This window comes from Oncorhynchus kisutch, linkage group LG14 (assembly GCF_002021735.2).
Source record: "Oncorhynchus kisutch isolate 150728-3 linkage group LG14, Okis_V2, whole genome shotgun sequence".
NCBI classification, from domain to species: Eukaryota; Metazoa; Chordata; class Actinopteri; order Salmoniformes; family Salmonidae; genus Oncorhynchus; species Oncorhynchus kisutch.
In genome coordinates this window covers 25085721-25103662 of record NC_034187.2, presented here as the reverse complement: position 1 = coordinate 25103662, position 17942 = coordinate 25085721, and the positions used below count along the sequence as shown (strand labels likewise).

Here is a 17942-nt window from a genome sequence, read left to right as displayed (position 1 = left end):
TCTGACCTCGTGAGCAGAATTTTAAAAAGAGGTGAGCAGAAATAGAATGAAGACTGGAACATGGTGTGGGGTGGGTGTAAAGCACCGGCCGTAGAGCCCCCCACTGCTGTTTCCTGGGCTCTGCCCCATGCCCCCTCCACACCCTCCCCTCAGGGGTAACCTGATCCACGAGGTGTTTCTTTAGACTTCCAGACCGACTTGCTCCAAACAAGCAGCACAGGGGAGCGTGGGCCCACTACAACAACAAACTGATTTTTACACAATCATGTTTTTATATGTTTTGTTAAAGATTTTTGGCTGATTGATTCTCCAGCGGTACGGAAACCTGCTTGAGTGAGTGTCCGTGGTGCTGCTGGGGGTAAGAGTGCCTTAGTTGGTCTGCTAGGTGCCCTCTACGACTTGGCCAGCAGGGCTGGTCTGTCTGTGGAGAGAATGGAGTGGAAATGGCAGAGGGACATGGTTTACTAGGCTATAGTAGAGATGGAGAATGGAAAGAACGAAAGAGGGTTTGACTGAGCTTTTAAGTGGGACGTAGGAGAAAGGTGGATCTGCCTGTACAGCAAGCATCTCTAAGGAGTGCTGGTGTAGAGGTGAGTCGTACTGTGGATGGGCAGTAGCTTCTCTGTTTGCCACACAGCAACCTTCCTCTACTGTTGGCTGTCTGTCTGCCAGCCAGAGGATGTTGTGGTAGCCAGGCAGGTGTTGCTGCAGGCAGGGCTGCTGCTTGCAGGTGTTTTCAGAGTTGTGCTTGCTAAGGGCATAGTGTGGTGCCTATGGCTCGTGGAATGATTTCTATGTGATTTTCCCAGATCTCGCTGCCCCTCTCAGCTGTTTGTGGGGACAGCCCTAGATTAGAGTGCCTTTTTGAAAGGAGGAGAAACATATTTATCACATACACTGGATAGTTTTAGTAGGGCTGGACTATATGTCCAAAATATCATATCACCCTAGGGTGGCAACACATACATTCTAAGTGATTTCAATGGGTCTTTCTCTATTCTGATTGTTTAATTAAACTTCAACTAAAAATAAATGATCAATTTCTCAACTTCCTGTATTAATTTGAGGTTATTTCCACATTGCCACTTAGAGCTGCACAATATGAGCAAACAATCTAGGCCTTTATTTTTAACTAAATGTTGCAATTACTATTTGACTCACGATTTAGAGAAAAAGACTTGTGTGAACTGTTGTAATCATGGAAATGGAATGATTGTTCAAATTCTATAGTTGGAATATAATCGTGTGCGCTATGAATATAGTGTTTGACGTGACAACGAATGAAAAATGCCAGGGAGAGTTATTGTGGAGGTGAAAGAAACAACACCTGTTCAGGCGAGGTGCTGGCTAGTGGAGTGGAACACTTGGAAAAAGAAAAGGAGTGCTGCACACTGTAGGAGCTCAGATGCAATCATTTCCAGCGTTTTGAAAGACAAGCTGTCATCAGGGTATAATGACAAACACTGCGGGTCACTAGTTTATATAGTTTCAAAGGACACACATAGGTGTCTGTAATCATGCCTGGTTGTGGCTTGATAGCAGTGGTTATTTACAGATATAAATTGAACATATAAAACACATGAATGGGTAGCATACAATCATAGATACAATTTGGCTACATAAGCTTGCAAACATTTACAATGTATAGCAAAGTCACATTCGCAAGAATGGCTTTGGATCAAAGTCGACGTTGAGTCTCCTAGGGAGATCTGTGTGGAGAATGGAGAGGGATGACTAAAGTAGAGGAGTAATCTATAAAAATGGACGTTACACACAGCGTATCACATTTAACAAACCAAACATTCGAATACCTTTTTATAGAAAACCCAAACCAGTTTTTACGCATCAGGCGCATCAATACCGGTGTATATCGTAAAATACAGTATACCGCCAAGCCCTAAGGTGCAGTGAAATGTCTCTACTAAGAGGTGATTTTTATTAGTGATAACAAATGAACAGTTGCTTTACAATGCCTAAGATGCTTTCATTGGCCTAAGTTAATTAAAACAAATTATATTGACTGGGTCATATAGTGTTACCAAAGTGGGGAGCCAAGTTTGCATAGGATGATTACATCAGTCAATGATTGACAGTAGTTCATAATGATACTTCAGGGAAGCTTCCATATGAGGACACATAAATGGGCAAATAGCTGAAAATATTACAAATATGTAGGCTTGTAACAACATTTACTCTAGTCATTCGTTTGTATAGTGGTTGACAGAATTTTTTTTATTTTTAAATTCCAATCTGCTTTGGTATTTTATTATATAGAAAGGTCAATGTAGAGAGGAGATAGATACTAAGAGGGGCACACAGACAAAGGGCTCAGGTGAGAATTGTAATCCTGTTGCAAAGGGGATGTGTGGTTCAGTTGGTTGTTTCAACTAGGCCAGGGGTTCTTAACTTCTTCGATATAGGGGGCGCTCTTTTAATTTTTGGATGAAAAACTTTCCCGTTTTAAACGAGATTTTGTCACGAAAAGATGCTCGACTATGCATATAATTGACAGCTTTGGAAAGAAAACACTGACGTTTCCAAAACTGCAAAGATATTGTCTGTGAGTGCCACAGAACTGATGTTACAGAAAAAACCCAGATAAATATACAATCAGGAAGTGCTGCATTTTTTAAAACCGCCTCATGGCAATGACTACTTATATGGCTGTGGAGGAGCTAGGAGTCAGCTTACCTTTTCCACGTTTTCCCCAAGGTGTCTGCAGCATTGTGATGTATTTGTAGGCATATCATTGGAAGATTGACCCTAAGAGACTACATTTACTAGGTGGTCGCTTGGTGTCCTCCGTTGCAATTATTGTGTAATCTCCAGCTGCATGTACTTTTCCGTTTGTTACTGAGGAGAAACCCAACTGCCACGAAGGATTTATCATCGAATAGATATGTGAAAAACACCTTGAGGACGATTCTAAACAACGTTTGCCATGTTTCTGTCAATATTATGGAGTTAATTTGGAAAAAAGTTGTAGTGAATGAATTTTCATTTTTTTTTTCTTAGCCAAAAGTGATGAACAAAACGGAGCGATTTCTCCTACACATAATATTTTGGGAAAAACTGAACATTTGCTATCTGAGAGTCTCCTCATTGAAAACACCTGAAGTTCTTCAAAGGTAAATGATTTTATTTGAATGCTTTTCTTGTTTTTGTGAAAATGTTGCCTGCTGAATGCTAGGCTTAATGCTATGCTAGGCTATCAATACTCTTACACAAATGCTTGTGTAGCTTTGGTTGAAAAGCATATTTTGAAAATCTGAGATGAGTGTTGTTAACAAAAGGCTAAGCTTGTGTTTCAATATATTTATTTCATTTCATTTCCGATTTTCATGAATAGGAAACGTTGCGTTATGGTAATGTGCTTGAGGCTATGATTACGCTCCCGGATACGGGATTGCTCGTCGCTAGAGGTTAAACCTTTCCAGCCTGCGACCCAAATTAGAAATGGTGTTTTACTGGGCACCAAACTTATAAAAACAAATATCTGTACATTTCATTGCCCTTATGCCTGAAACAAATGTAATATAGACAAATAACAATGAAATACCCATATAAATAGCATTTCATGTAAATGTTTCCCCATTTTTAAAAACACATCTTTCTAGGTTGGAACTGTTGCTGTTAAAATACAATAAATCATTTTCATTCTGAACTGAAATAAACTGATCACATCACACAGATGTAGACCAGAAAACACACACACTCTTAATGAGAGGTGTGTGTGTGTGTGTGTGGCTGGTTGAAGTTTTCAACAAGTCTATTCTGGGCTCAGTTTTTGACAGTGCAACCCTGAGGTCATGCTTAGCATTCAGTCTGTTTCTGTACTTGTTTTTTTAAAGTTTGCCAGTGTTGAGAGCCCTGACTCGCATAGTTATGTGGTGCCAAACAAGACCAGAACATCTACTGCTTTCTGTTAGGCAATGAGACCGCTTCCTGCTGTAGATAAGCAATCCAGAACTGTGTGTGTGCCGCAAAATAGCATCTTGCTTCAATGCGTTCATTCCAGTTCAGAATTAAATTGTTTAGTTGTATTTTAACAGCAACAGTTCCAGTCTAGACTTGTTTTCACCAATCATTTCTAGAGTAAGATGTATAATAGGCCTGATCATTTTTCGTATGTGGCCCATTTCAGGAAACTAGGCGTATGTCGCGGGTCACTACTTCACAGGAGAGTCGTTTGAACGGAAACTATATATAAAAAAATATATTTAAAAAATGCATTCTGGAACATGTGAACTTTCATGTATCTTAATAACAAACTTGTATGCTGTCTGTAAATGTGGATACAAAAGCCAGTGAGAATGCAGAGCGCCAAATTCAAATAAATTACTATAAAAATCAAACTTTCATGAAATCACACATGTAAGATACCAAATTAAAGCTACACGTGTTGTGAATCCAGCCAACATGTCAGATTTCAAAAAGGCTTTTCGGCGAAAGCAAACGATGCTGTTATCTGAGGATAGCACCTCAGTAAAAAAATTTTTTAGTTTACCCCTTTTTCTCCACAATTTCGTGGTATCCAATTGTTAGTAGCTACTATCTTGTCTCATCGCTGCAACTCCCGTACGGGCTCGGGAGAGACGAAGGTTGAAAGTCATGCGTCCTCCGATACCCAACCAAGCCGCACTGCTTCTTATTAACACAGCGCGCATCCAACCCGGAAGCCAGCCACACCAATGTGTCGGAGGAAACACCATGCACCTGACAACCTTGGTTAGCGTGCACAGCGCCCGGTCCGCCACAGGAGTCGCTGGTGCTCGATGAGACAAGGATATCCCTACCGGCCAAACCCTCCCTAACCCGGACGACGCTAGGCCAATTGTGCGTCGCCCCACGGACCTCCCCGGTCGCGGCCGGTTACGACAGAGCCTGGGTGCAAACCCAGAGTCTCTGGTACAGAGCCCTTAACCACTGCACCACCCGGGATGCAAGAGAAGATAATTTCAACCCTGCAGGCGCGACACCAAATGCAGAAATACAAATATAATTCATGCCTTTGACGAGCTTCTTCTGTTGGCACTCTAATATGTCCCATAAACATCACAAATGGTCCTTTTTGTTCAATTAACTCCGTCAATATATATCCATTTATTTGGCGCATTTAATCCAGAAAACACCGGTTCCAACTTGCGCAATGTGACTACAAAATATCTCAAAAGTTACCTGTAAACTTTGCCAAAACATTTCAAACTACCTTTTGTAATACAACTTTAGGTATTTTTTTACTTATTGACACGCCCATCCCGTTAGCGGGATCATTTTCATCAACACCCGCTGAATTGCAGCACGCCAAATTCAAATTAAATTACTAAAAATATTTAATTTTCATGAAATCACAAGTGCAAGATAGCAAAGCACAGTTTAGCTGGTTGATAATCCACCTGGCGTGTCAGATTTCAATACAGATTTTTGGCAAAAGCATAACAAGCGTTTATGTAAGAACATCTCTCTCAGTAGACAAAATATTACAAACAGCTAGCAGCCAAGTAGATTGGTCAGAAAAGCAATAAATGAAATCGCTTACCTTTGATCTTTGGATGTTTGGACTCACAGGACTCCGTTACACAATAAATGTTCCTTTTGTTCCATAAAGATTATTTTTATATCCAAAATACCTCCATTTGTTTGGCGCGTTATGTTAAGAAATCCACAGGCTCGAGCGGTCACGACATCGCAGACGAAAATACCAAATAGTATCCGTAATGTGCACAGAAACATGTCAAACGTTTTTTATAATCAATCCTCAGGTTGTTTTTAAAATATATAATTGATAATATATCAACCGGGACTGTAGCTTTTTCAATAGGAGCGGTAGAGACGATGGCTGCCCCCACTCTGTTGCGCAAACAAAATTCTGAACACCCAGCTATGCAGTGATGCGATGTGATCTTTCTCGCTCATTTTTCAAAATAAAAGCCTGAAACTGTCTAAAGACTGACACCTTGAGGAAGCCATAGGAAAAGGAATCTGGTTGATATCCCTTTTAAATAGATGCAAGGCATCCAATGGAACAGCTTTCAGGAAAAACAGCACTTCCTTGATGGATTTTCAACAGGTTTTCGCCTGCAATATCAGTTCTGTTATACTCACAGACAATATCTGACAGTTTTGGAAACTTTAGTGTTTTCTATCCTAATCAATCAAGAGCGCATATTCTAGTTTCTGGGCCTGAGAAATAGGCAGTTTCAAATGGGTATGTTTTTTAGTCAAAAACAAAAATCCTGCCCCCAACACTCAAGAAGTTAACGTAAATAATTGATCAAATTGAAGACTGGATGATCTGTGTTCAATACAGGAGAAAACGAACTGTAGCTAGCTTTCTGGTCACGTGCCTCTATCTAACAGTACACTTCAAGTTACCCTCCTTCTGGATGGCTGTACTTCTTCATTACACAAAGGAAAAACCTCAACCAATTTCTAAAGACTTTTGACATCCAGTGGAAGCGGTAGGAACTGCAAGAACGTCCCTTAGAAATCTGGATTCCCAATGAAAACGCATTGAAAAGAGTGACCTAAAAAAAGAAACTGAATGGTTTGTCCTCGGGGTTTCGCCTGCTAAGTAAGTTCTATACTCACAGACATGATTCAAACAGTTTTAGAAACTTCAGAGTGTTTTCTATCCAAATATACTAATAATAATATGCATACCTTATCTTCTGGGCATGAGTAGCAGGCAGCTGAGTTTGGGCATGCATTTCATCAGGATGTGGAAATACTACCCCCTGGCACCAAGAAGTTAAAAGACTCTACTATGCAAGTAACCATTTCGGGTGCGTTTCTATGTCTACTCTCGTCTGACTGTGCCAGAGCGCAGAATAACTGACGAATTTATGAACGCTCAACACCCGTTGAATATGACCGGTGTCAGTAAACATTGGCAAAATAGCGTTATTAAATTGTTGCCAGCAGCACAGTTGGTCACCATCGCTCTGGATTACATAACAGCCTAACCAGCTCTGCTAGGGCAACTAAAATGGTCAGAGTGGGGTGTTCTCTAATTTCTGTTTGGAAGTAGCTAATAAGCTAGCCAATGGCTCAACCCTACACATCGGCCAGAGGGTCCAGTGTACGCTCTGATTTTACGAATGGACAAACTGATAGCACAGTTGCAGTCACCAACGCTCTGGATAATTTAACAGCGTAACCAGCTCTACTTGGGTTAGTAATGTACAGTGAGCTTTTCTCTCATTTGTGTCTGGAAGTATCTAGCAAGTTAGCTTGGGTGCTTGACTGCTGCTGTTAGTACAGAACCCTCAACTCAACCCTTAAAGAGATGGGCGGGGCTAAAGCTTAAGAGGGTGTGAACGATGCTGAATGGGTGTAGATCAAGAAGCGCTCTCTAGTAGTAGTACCAAAACATTAATTTTATTAAACCTTTTATTTAACTAGGCAGGTCAGTTTTAAGTACAAATTATTATTTACAATGAGGGCCTATGCCAGCCTAACCCGGGTGACGCTGGGCCAATTGTGCGTTGCCCTATGGGACTCCCAATCACGGCCAGTTGTGATACAGCCTGGAATCGAACCAGGGTCTGTAGTGACGCCTCTTACACCGAGATGCAGTGCCTTAGACCGCTGCACCACTCCGCATAGGTTCTTCCTCAACTGTAGTGTATGTTAACATTTTCTAGCTCTGAGTCTCTACTTTTATCCAATGTAAAAAAACATGTAATTTCTTTTACTTAAGAACATTTTGAGCTGGTCAGTCTCATGTACTGTTACTTAGGGTTGCACCATCAGTAGCTAGCTAGCTTTGGCTAACGTTAGAGAAACTCATCTACTACTATGAGAGGGAGTACTCCCTCCTTGCTGCTTATCACCGGTTATAAAATGACAACGACAATGCCTTCCTTGCTAGCTGACTTACTCTTCCACTGTCGAAGCACTGTTTCCTGAAGCATTCTGTCCTGTTCTGAAAGAACTCCCTGGGTTTACCGCCATGCTGTGGATGTTTGGTCAGGATGTTTTAATTTGTTAATTTTGAGAGACTCATTACTAAGCACAAAACCCATTGTGGGCGCTCCTCGTTATTTCTGTTTGTTTTAAGCCAAGAGAAACTTGTCTCTATTTGCGTTTCATCGAGATTGATCTGTCAGAACTTGTGGCTAGCTTGAGTCCATTTGATGACCGTGGTGAGTGATGGCGAGTGGGAATGACAAGTCAGTGGCTGACAACGCATCATCTGCTGCTGAAGGACAGCGCTGCAGCGTGTGGATCGCAGAGTGATCTTCAAGATAACTGACGATTTTTAAAAGATCCAGTAAACCACGAAGCACACAGGCATCTCCCACCCACTTGTGCAGCTGCCAAACTGAGCAGAGACACCGCTGCTAAGTAGAGAGCGCACTGAAGAATGCATTTGCACTTGGCTAAATCAATTCCGGTAATTAATGATACATTTACTGACACGCCGCAACCTATATTTTAAGTACGACCGGTCTATACGAGACTGGGGCGCAATCCTCTCACTCAAACACACCTCCCTAACCCTTACCTGGCTGGGTGTCTTATCTGCAGCTCAGAGACTATGGAAACTGTGTGTGGTTCTCCCTCTGTGTTGTGATGGTCTGCCTCTCTCTGTATACATACATACAGTACATATCAACCTTCAGTCTCTGGCACGGTGTTGGCCTGGTCACCTGCTGAGCCCATCTGTTGGAGCCTCTCACTCTCTCTTGCAGCCGTAACTCAAGCCTGACCAGCCAGTCACACACACTGCTTTTATTGAGTGGCCCGGGACTTTGCGTGTCTCTGTGTGAGTCATTGTAGTGTATCCTTCTCATTTAACTTTTAATTCCGTTTTCCATTGATGGTCTCCTGCCTTGCTTCACATGGCAGCCCTGACTGTAATGCCCTGTTGATTACTTGTGATTTGCCGACAACAATTTACATGCGCCACTCTGTATAGGCTATTCTGAACAGTGACGACATGCTGTAAACTTTTTATCCATCGGCATGGAAATCTTCTGTGAAGTCAGTGTTCCCAAACTGGAGATTTAAATGATGTAGGATCTTCCAATTCTGGTTTATCGACTCCACCACTCGCCATCGTACAGAACTATTTCCCAGCTGAGCTTCACAAAAGGATATTTTGAAATACGCCAGTTACGATGAGAATTATGATTACCACGTGCGCATAGGCTATAGTTGTTTTAACGAAATGGCCTGTTTTTTTCAGCTCAGATTTACTTGAGGCAATGGCATACAATGCAGTGTAGGCATTAGAGGTCGATCGGTTAAACGGAATGGCCGATTTAATTAGGGCCGATTTTTCAAGTTTTCATGACAATCTGTATTCTGCATTTTTGGACACCGATCATGGCCGATTACGTTGCACTCCACGAGGAGACTGCATGGCAGGCTGACTACCTGTTATGCGAGTGCAGCAAGGAGCCAGCTAGCATTAAACGTAATCTTATAAAAAACTATCTTCACATAATCACTTTAACTACACATGGTTGATATTACTAGCTTATCTAGCTTGTCCTGTGTTGCAAATAATCGATGTGGTGCCTGTTAATTTATCATTGAATCATAGCCTATTTCGCCAAACGGGTGATTTAACCAGCGCATTCGCGAAAAAAGCACTGCCGTTGCACCAATGTGTACCTAACCATAAACATCAACGCCTTTCTTAATCAATAAACAAGTAATATATTTTTAAACCTGCATTTAGTTAATATTGCCTGCTAACATGAATTTCTTTTAACTAGAGAAATTGTCACTTTTGCGTTCTGTGCAACAGAGTCGGGGTATATGCAGCAGTTTGGGCCGCCTGGCTCGTTGTGAACTGTGACGATGACTTTCTTCCTAACAAAGACAGCCAACTTCGCCAAACGGGTGATGATTTAACAAAAGCGCAATTGCGAAAAAAGCACAATCATTGCACGAATGTGCCTATCCATAAACATCAATGCCTTTCTTAAAATCAATACACAGAAGTATATTTTATTAAACCTGCATATTTAGTTAAAAGAAATCCAGGTTAGGAGGCGATATTAAACTAGGAAAATTGTGTCACTTCTCTTGCGTTCATTGCACGCAGAGTCAGGGTATATGCAACAGTTTGGGCCGCCTAGCTCGTTGCGACCTAATTTGCGTCATTATGACATAACATTGAAGGTTGTGCAATGTAACAGGAATATTTAGACTTATGGATGCCACCCGTTAGATAAAATATGGAACGGTTCTGTATTTCACTGAAAGAATAAATGTTTTGTTTTTGAAATGATAGTTTCCGGATTTGACCATATTAATGACATAAGGCTCGTATTTCTGTGTGTTATGTTATAATTAAGTCTATGATTTTGATAGAGCAGTCTGACTGGTGGTAGGCAGCAGCAGGCTCGTAAGCATGCATTCAAACAACTTTTGTGTGTTTGCCAGCAGCTCTTCGCTGTGCTTCAAGCATTGAGCTGTTTATGACTTCAAGCCTATCAACTCCCGAGATTAGGCTGGTGTAACCGATGTGAGATGGCTAGCTAGTTAGCGGGGTGCGCGCTAATAGCGTTTCAATCGGTGACGTCACTCGCTCTGAGACTTGGAGTAGTTATTCTCCTTGCTCTGCAAGGGCCACGGCTTTTGTGGAGCGATGGGGAACGATGCTTCGAGGGTGGCTGTTGTCGATGTGTTCCTGGTTCGAGCCCAGGTAGGGGCGAGGAGAGGGACGAAAGCTATACTGTTACACTGGCAATACTAAAGTGCCTAAAACATCCAAAAGTCAAAGGTATATGAAATACAAATGGTATAGAGAGAAATATTCCTATGACCACAACCTAAAACCTCTTACCTGGGAATATTGAAGACTCATGTTAAAAGGAACCACCAGCTTTCATATGTTCTTAGCAAGGAACTTAAACGTTAAATTGATTTTATTGATGTATTATATTAAGTTAAAATAATTGTTAAATCCATATAGTTGTTGTCATTATTACAAATAAATAAATGCATTTGTCCGATGTAATCGGTATTGGCTTTTTTTGGTCCTCCAATCAGTATCGGCGTTGAAAAATCATAATCAGTCGACCTCTAGTAGGCATAGCCTATAGGCTTAGTGTTTTTATCTTTTACATTTTTTAAACGTATTCATTCGGGTTCACAGTGCGGACCGAACCGAGGTCCCCGTACCGAACAGTTCAGTATGAGTACTTGTACTTTTACTTAGCAATGTTGCTTCTAGCTTTTCTCAGCCTGCAGGTCTCTCTGTTTAACCCATCTTTTTTAGTCACTCTGTTCAATAGCTTTAAGTGACTATCACATTAACTTTGAACATTTCCTGTGGTGAACTGTTAAACTACTCTCGTTCTCCATCTTTGAGAAGCTCAGCTTTCTCCACATGAATATAACACCAGTGTCTTAATTTAGTCTGCAACGGGAGCTAAGATGATGCTCCCATCCCTGTGCTGGGACTTGTCAGATTTCTGGAGTTCACTGCACTGGATTGAGCTCAGCTCCTTGTGCTGACCTAGTCGGGGCTGGGCTATGGGCAGGGTGCTCTGGATTGCTGTGCTCTGCTGGTCTTGGCTTGACATCTGAAAAATGTCAATGTCATTTTAAATTAAAGTTTCACCGTATTTGTGTAAGTGCTGAGGAATGTTCTATAGATTCGGTTTTCAATGTGTATCGAAACCATTTGCTGTTCAAGCACAGTTAGACTACTTTTGCATCGTCATACCAGCTGTATTTCTGGTTGCTTGAATAGCTACAATACACATCAAAACAATTAAGGACCCCAGGAATCGATAGAACGTCACTCAGAGATGCACAAATAGGATACAACAGAAATGGGTTAAATGTTTACATGGCGCTGATCTTTCCTATGTAGTTTATTGGGGAAAATTGGGATTGAGACATGCTGAATGCTTTATCTTCAGTGGTGTGAATATGGGCCCAGCCCAGGGTTGTGTTAGGATAGTCTGGCAGGGATGGGTTAGACTTGGACTCTCACCTATTTTCCACTACTAAATATATACTTTGTTACACATTGGACTAACCTGAGCTGGTATGAATGTTGCTGCTTGCCAAGTCTGGGCATTCCATGCCATTCTAGGCGTTCCATGCCGTTCTAGGCTGTGCTCCCAGTCATTTGCGGCACTGTTGTGGTCAGCTGAGCGGTGTTCCCACTGCTGGGTGGACAATGTGTGCTGTGTTGTGGGCAGGGCTGTCATGTGTAGGTTTGTTCAGTGTGGTTTGGTGTACTACGTCAGAGGGGTATCCTACGAAGCATGCTAGCTCTACCCAGGCTAGTCCAACTCTGAACTCTTCATTGAGGCAATGTTGAAGCATCAATCTCATGGGCGAGTGCCACATTTTCATTTGTGCTGAAAACTTTTCTTTCATTGAGAGAGCTTCCAAATTCAGCGGGCTGTGGTGTGAATTAGGCATTTAGAAGTGCCGTCTTTAATTTTATTACTTATCGTTAATGCGATCTTTGGTGTGCTTATCAGTGCAAACACAAGCCACTTTTCTCCACTCCTATCGCTCCTTCTATTTGTGGAATAGCTTGTTGCGTTGTGGTTGTAGACATAATCCATAGATGGGTTTTGTGACCTCTAACCCTGATAATTTGCCTTTTAAACTTGTATGCTCGCAATGGCTGCCAGTCTTTACTTGAATGGGAACTACCATCTATGGATTGTCTACAGTTTGGAAAAACAAATGCTGTCATTACTAAATGTCAAGTGAACTGTTTTTTTAAACATTTATAGAAAAATCATTTAAATTAAATATTTAATCAGTTGTCTTCCTAAAATGAAGGGAAATGGTATACCTAATCAGTTGTACAACTGAATGCATTTAACCCAGCCCCTAAGGACAATGACACAATCTTTGCGAGAGGGAGGGTATCTAATTTCATTGATCCTCAACTCCCACTTCATTCAAGCTAAATTGAGTTGGCCTGCCCTGGAGCAAGTTTGTTCTGAAGGATTTGTTGCCATAGAAATATAACTGACTTTCGTTTGACTGGTTGTCCTGATTGGTTTTCACCAGACATAATAGGACCAAACACTGCATTCCACAGTAAGAACCTCATACCAACGGTTAAGCATGGTGGTGGTAGTGGGATGGTTTGGGTATGCTTCGATGCCTCAGGATCTGGACGACTTGCCGTAATAAAAGGAATCATGAATTCTGCTCTGTATCAGAATTCTACAGGAGAATGTCAGGCCATCCATCTGTATGCCGAAGCGCACCTAGGTCATGCAGCAAGTCAATGATCCAAAACACAATCAAGTCAACTTTTTTTTTTAAAGCAATACATTTGAAGGTTTTGAATGACCTAGTCAAAGTTCAGACCTAATCCCAATTGAGATGATGTGGGAGGACTTGAAACGAACAGGTCATGCTTGATAATCCACAAATGTCGCTGACTTAAAGCAGCTCTACGTGCAAGTTTGGGCCAAAATTCCTCCAAAGCAATGTGAGAGACTGATCAACAACTACAGGAAGCATTTGGTTGCAGTTAAGGTAGCACAACCAGTTATTGGGTGTAAGAGGGCAATTACTTTTTCACATGAGATTTGGGTGTTGCATAACTGTTAATTTAAATAAATAACATAAGTATCCATTTTGTTATTTGTATACTCAGGTTCCCCTTTATCTAATATTAGGTTTTGGTTTAAGATCTTGATACCATTCAGTTCCAAAAATAGAGAGAATCAGAAAGGGAGAAAATACTTTTTCACGGCACTGTAAAAATCTAAATTTAATCAAATTTTAAATTAAGGCTGTAACACAAAATTTGATTCCCCCCCCCCCCCCCCCCCCCCCAAATTATTATTTTAGACAATTTAAAATGGATTACGTTTAGATTTTTGTCACTGACCTACACACAGTATCGCATAATGTAAGTCAAATTATGTTTTTAGAATTTTTTACAAATTAATTGAAAATGAAAAGTCAGGAGTCAAGTATTCAACAGAGTGAAAAGGAAGCCTGTACAGACTACAAATATTCCAAAACATGCATCTTGTTTGCAACAATTCACTAAAGTAATACTGCATAAAATGTGGTAAAGCAATACATTTCTTTGTCCTGAATACAAAGTGTTATGTTTGGGCCAAATACAACACCATTACGGAGTTCTACTCTCTATATTTTCAAGCATAGTGGTGGCTGCATCATGTTATGGGTATGCTTGTAATCGTTAAGGATTGGAGTTTTTTTTTCTTCTTTAAAAAAAATAAAAATAAATAACAATGGAGCTAAGCACAGGCAAAATCCTAGACGTAAACCTGGTTGTCTGCTTTCCACCAGACATTGGGAGATGAATTCATCTTTCAGCCAGACAATAACCTAAAACAAGGCCAAATCTAGTTGCTTACCAAGAAGACAGTGAATGTTCCTAGGTGGCCGAGTTCATTTTGACTTAAATTCACCCAAAAATCCAGAACAAGACCTGAAAATGGTTGTCAAGCAACGATCAACAACCTATTTGACAGCGCTTGAAGACTTTTGAAAAGGATAAGGGGAAATGTTGCATGATCCAGGTGTGGAAAGCTCTTGGTAAGTCTCGAAGCAATACTCTCAGCTGTAATAGAGTATTGATTCAGGGGTGTGAATACTTATGTAAATGAGATTTCTGTATTTCATTTCCAATAAATGTGCAAAAATATCTTAAAGCATGTTTTCACTTTGTAGATGGGTAGAACAAATCTATTTAAATTTTGAATTCAGGCTAACACAATGTGGAATAAGTCAAAGGGGTATGAATACTTTGAAGTCACTGTGTGTGTGTGTGTGTGTGTGTGTGTGTTGTGGCAGACCAGGGGGTTTGGTCAAGACGTTTACACAGATCAGACACGGACAGAGTAGGATTAGCTCGGTTTCAAGGGTGTTTATTAAATAATAAATCAAAAGAAAAGAATAGGTCTCCCCCATGAGACCCTCTCTGGGATACAGTCTTCTGGGCTCTGGGTCTTGCTGTATCCTGTCGGGCACAAAAACTGAACTCCCTCCTGTTAGCTCGGGCACCGTCTCCAACTATATGGAAGTCACCTTTCTTCCCCCAGTCCTTCCCCTTCTGGCAGCTTTATGGGACTGGTACAGCTGGTGAGCAATCAGCCCTTGATTAACCACCAACCACGATCAGCCCCAATTAGTCCTGGCCGGAGAGCCCGTCAAGACCTGGCACGTCCAACAGAGGGAGCCATTGCTTCGTGATGTAGACTCCGTCTGCCACCAGGCCTCGACCAGTCGGGGAGGGGGCTGTCGTCGGTGCGACGTGTCTCCCTTCTCGACAGGTAATCCGTGTTTCCATGCTTCGCCCCTGACCTGTGCACAACAGAAAAAGAGAAGCGTTGAAGGGACAAGAAGGGACGTTCCCCCGTCCGATAAAATACCCCAGGTACTCTACCTCCTTGAACCCTAGTTTGCATTTCTTGGGGTTCGCTGCCAACCCGGCTTGCCTGAGCTCGTCCAACACCACCTGGAGGTGCGTCAGGTGCTCTTCCCAACCTTGGCTGTGGATGATGAGGATGATATACAAATAGGCCGCTGCGTACTACTGGTGGGGTCGAAGTACTTTGTCCATCAGGCGCTGGAATGTGGGTGGGGCTCCGTGAAGACCGAACTGGAGCACCCGGTACTGATATAGTCCGTCTGGTGTCGGAAAGGCTGTCTTCTCCCGGGAGGAGTCTGTCAACGGTACCTGCCAATATCCTTTGGTCATGTACCGGGCCTTTCCCAATCGGTCGATGAGTTCATCCACCATTGGCATGGGGTAGGTGTCGAACAAGCTGACGTCGTTCACACCCCGGAATTCATTACAGAAGCGCAGGCTACCGTCCGGTTTGGGCACCAACACGATGGGGCTGCCCCATGCACTGTGGGACTCTTCAACTACCCCCATCCTCAGCATAGCCTCCACTTCTTGTTTCACGGCCTTCCTTTGGGCCTCTGGAATCCGATATGGATGTTTTTGTGCCGTTTCCCCGGGCCCGGGCTTCTAGGAGAACACCGCCATGTTCCGATCGATGAGCTCCCTGAGCGCTTGCTTCTGGGCCGGGTTGAGGTCCTCATTGCTCGGGACCACCACTGGTACCGTTGGCGTCCTGGGTCACGACCATAACACGGCCAAGGCTGTCCTCTCGTGCCACTTCAATAGGTTCACGTGGTAAATCTGTTTGGTTTCCGTCTCCCTGGCTGCCGTACGCGGTAATTGACAGGTCCCAGCTTCTCTGTCACCTCGTATGGCCCGTCCCATGTTGCCAGGAACTTACTTTCGGCCGTGGGGATTAAGACCAACACCCTTCTCCCACCTGGAATTCTCGGGGCTGGGTTCCCCGATTGTAGGCTTGGGCGTGTTGGGCCTTCTCCATAGGTTCCCTTACCACTGGCCATATGGCTGTCATCCACTCCCTCATCGTCTCCACATGCCCTACCATGCTGCGTAAGGGGGTTGGTTGGGCTTCCCACACCTCCTTGGCGAGGTCCAGTAGGCCGCGTGACCTCCCGTAGAGGAGTTCGAAAGGGGAAAACTCAGTGGAGGGCTGGGGTACTTCTCGGATTGAGAACTTTAGGTGGGTAGTATCTGGTCCCAGTTCTTCCCGCCCTGCTCGATGACCTTCCGCAGCATTTGTTTGAGTGTTTTTATTGAACTGCTCGATGAGCCCATCCGTCTGCGGGTGAAAGACAGAGGTCCGGATCTGCAGGAGAGCACACACATCTTTCATTAGGCGGGACATAAACTCAGTACCTTGGTCTGTCAGGATCTCGTTCGTGATGCCCACCCAGCTAAAGAGGTGGAACAGCTCCCGGGCGATTCCCTTGGATACTGCCGCCCGTAGGGGAATAGCCTCGGGATACCTGGTGGCATAATCTACTATCACCAGGATGCACCGGTGTCGTCGTGCTGTTTTTACCAGGGGTCCCACTATGTCCATGGCGATACATTCAAAGGGCACCCCGATGATCGGTAGGTGGACCAGTGGGTTTCAGATGTGTGCTTTTGGGGCAATGAGTTGACACTGCGACAGTAGTCTTCCACAGCCCTCCTCATCCCGGGCCAGTGTAACCGGGTGGCGATCCCTTCCCGGGTCTTCTCCATTCCCATGTTCGCCCCCAACAGGTGGGTGTGGGGCAGCTGAAGAACGGTTCCCATGTACCGTCGGGGCAGCAACAAAAAACCCTCGAAGTTCCCCCTGTTAGTGCGACACCTGATACAAAAGGTTATTCTTGATTTGGAAATGGGGGTATTGCCAGACACTCACCCCCAGAAGTAGCTGTCCCTCCACTGCTATCCCTTGGGCTGCGGCGGCTTTCAAGTTTAGATCCGAATTGTCCCCTCAGTTGGCCCCCAGCGGGTGTCTCGACTTGCCCCTCGGAATCGAGGAGGGGGAGGTTGGACTCCTGACTCCGGACCCGTAGATACAGGTTGGTCAACCGATTGCTTCTGGGCCGTTCAGGCGATGGGTCGTCCCTGCTCTCTTCTTAGGCTTACTCGTATCTTTTTCTTCAGCTCATGCCCCCATAGGGTTTTGAACAGCGGACATTCCTGTCCAACTAGGAGAGGTACCGGCAACTCTGGTACTGCACCCACCATCATCTAGCTCCCTTGTGGCGTCACTATGTTAGTATATGCGGTTGGACGAGTCTCCCTCGACGAGTCTCCCCCTGGTGACTGACCTGTTGTACACCACAGTGTATAGACATGGAAGGTACAGTGGGGCAAAAAAGTATTTAGTCAGCCACTAATTGTGCAAGTTCTCCCACTTAAAAAGATGAGGCCTGTAATTTTCATCATAGGTACACTTCAACTATGACAGACCAAATGAGGGGAAAAAATCCAGAAAATCACATTGTAGGATTTTTAATGAATTTATTTGCAAATTTATGGTGGAAAATAAGTATATGAATAGAAAAGGTGTAGAGCAGTAGGTTTGGGTGGTTTCCTGATTTTATTATTTATTTATATGTTTTAATACCGT

General features: G+C 43.2%; 1 protein-coding gene across 6 annotated transcripts in view; it reads left to right on the top strand.

The window, feature by feature from the left end:
• LOC109904116 (serine/threonine-protein phosphatase 2A 56 kDa regulatory subunit epsilon isoform) overlaps positions 1-17942 on the top strand; it is a 71517-nt gene that overhangs the window by 20055 nt on the left and 33520 nt on the right. Inside the window, exon 1 of one of the 6 annotated variants that reach the window (XM_020501262.2) lies at positions 206-358. The exons of the other annotated variants lie outside the window; for them this stretch is intronic. The gene's annotated coding sequence lies outside the window, so the exon portion shown is untranslated. Of the gene's footprint in view, positions 1-205; positions 359-17942 lie in introns of those variants that run through there. 6 annotated transcript variants of the gene reach the window in all.